Below are 2500 nucleotides of genomic sequence, written 5' to 3' on the forward strand. Positions count from 1 at the left end.
ACCATCAAAACAAACTATAACTGATTTAATGAGCCATTCGCAGTTTCACAGTCTGAATTTGTTCATACTTTACACATGCATGGCTTAATCTTTGAGACAAGCATATGACTACTGGCAGGATCAACCAGGTAGCATTCCTCCCCGACGTCGGCGCCGCGCGAGACGGACGACCTCCACGGTCGACGGCTCGCAGCGGGCGCGACGGTCGTACGCGTCGAGCGACAAGGCTTCGATCGGACGGTCGGAGGTCGTGAAGACCCACCGCCCCTTCAGCGTTCCGCATCCGAGATGTCGAACGGAAACCCGAGGACCGAAACTGCACCGCAACGAGTGCGGCTCGTCCGGGACACGAGCACCGCCACGATGTCGTCCTCCCGCCGGCAAGGCCAGCAGGAGGAGGAAAGGGACGACGGAGAGGCAACGTTCCTTCGCAGCAGGTAGCCAAAACAGAAACCCATCCTGCGCGCGAGACGAATCTCGACGCATCGATGAAGCGGGGTACGAGCCGACAGTTCGATGCCGAAGCACGGAGCCTGCCGTCGAATACAACCCAATTACCACTCATACGCCGTCACGTTAGCTAAACCCAGCACCGCCCGACGAAAAACACGTCTCGACCAGCCCAACAAAGGGATGCGTCTTGAGTGCAAATACGCCGGGTAGGAGCCGAGCCGCATCGCTAGGCATGAAAACACGTAGGAAGGCGGCAGGGACAACCGAACAGTTCAACGGCTACCGAGAAGCTTCGTCGACGCCGCACGAACTCGCTTTCGACATGCAACGGGGGTTGGGAAGGACCTAACACATAGCACCAACCCCTTATCTATGCACGCCTAGAACAAGCACGAACTTTGTTTTCGAACCCCTCTTGACCGTCGAACGGGGGACAAGCTTCTTCACCACCGCCGCACAAACTCACGCTCAACATGCTAGTGCACTGCGAGGGCCCTTTCGGACCACACTAAGCCGAACCGACACTAGCGTTGCCAAGAACAAGCCCGAGCATTGCTGATTACAAAGCTCCTCTGCAGGGACAACCGAAAGGGAGGGACAAAACTTCTTCATCGCCGCCGCAAAGACCGATCTTCGACATGCTAGTGAACTGGGCGAGCCCTTCGGAAAACAAACGTCCATGGACTGCATTGCCGTGCACCCACTAACATGCCTAGGACAAGCCTGTGCATTGGTTTCATCCAAAGCCGAACCCACCCTCATATCCAACAATTCGAGCGCGACCGAGGGTTGAAAACATGCATGCCGAAAAAAAAAACCCACTCCCATGCAATCCCACCCCAAAATTTTTCCCACCCCCTGCTTGCAACAAATAATCCCATGCTATTTTTTGAGGAGAAAATATTTTTTCCCACCCGCCCTTTTTTAAAACGTGTTTTCCACCCCGTTTAAAACCATTTTGTCCCCCATTTTGTTTTGAAAACGAAAAGATTTTGTTTCGTTTGAAAACAAATTTTTTTTTTTTCGAAAAAAAAAAAAAAAAAAATTGCACCCATGGTGGTGGGGGCGGCGGCGGTGGCGGGGGTGACCGCCACCGTCGTCGGCACCATGGGCGGGAATGTCCCAAACCCGACACATCATATATACCGAGGCAACACGTGATGATGGTCGGGAAATGTCATCCCTAGAGCGATGGTGCAGGCTGCTTGAAATGCATGGAGCACCACCCCCCTATATAGCATATTATGCTGTTATGGCACTGTCAGGAGGAGACATCAACTTTCGCGAGGAGTCATACTGGGCCATGAAAAAACCAATACTTGGAATTTGAACGAGATTTTTTGCAGGGATGTAGATATAGGTACAATGGATTTTCAGGAAAAAATTCAGATTTTTTCGAGCACGGGAAGTATTTTATTTTATTTTTTGAAGTCGAGAAATTGGAAAAATCGTAAAAAAAAATCCGTGCAAGATTTTTCGAATCCGTAAGTTGGAGAACCTTCTAAAAATCATATACTAACTATGGGGTCGGGGTTGTGCGGGGAAATTATCAATAAAAATGGGACTTGACATTGTTTGAAGATTTTCGACATGCTTGCTGTGCAATTTGACATGTCAGAGCGGGCGCTAGCCTCGCTTGCTGTCGACAGGAAGCGAGGCTAGTGGCGAGGCTAGCAGCGAGTTTTTTGAGTGCCAAGATGCGAGGTTGGCATGTCATTGGCATGCCATGGCCGACATTTTGCGAGCCTTGGCATGTCATTGGCATGCCACGGTCGACATTTTGCGGGGCTTGGCATGTCATTGGCATGCCACGGTCGACATTTTGCGAGGCTTGGCATGACATTGGCATGTCATTGCCATGCCAGCGCCGACATTTTGCGAGGCTTGGCATGTCATTGGCATGCCACGGTCGACATTTTGCGAGGCTTGACATGACATTGGCATGCCGCGGTCGACATTTTGCGAGGTTGGCATGTCATTGGCATGCCGCGGTCGACATTTTGCGAGGCTTGGCATGTCATTGGCATGCCGCGGTCGACATTTTGCG

The sequence above is a fragment of the Pyrus communis genome, unplaced genomic scaffold, assembly GCF_041283825.1.
Source record: "Pyrus communis isolate YQ-2024b unplaced genomic scaffold, ASM4128382v1 ptg000104l, whole genome shotgun sequence".
Classification (NCBI taxonomy): Eukaryota; Viridiplantae; Streptophyta; class Magnoliopsida; order Rosales; family Rosaceae; genus Pyrus; species Pyrus communis.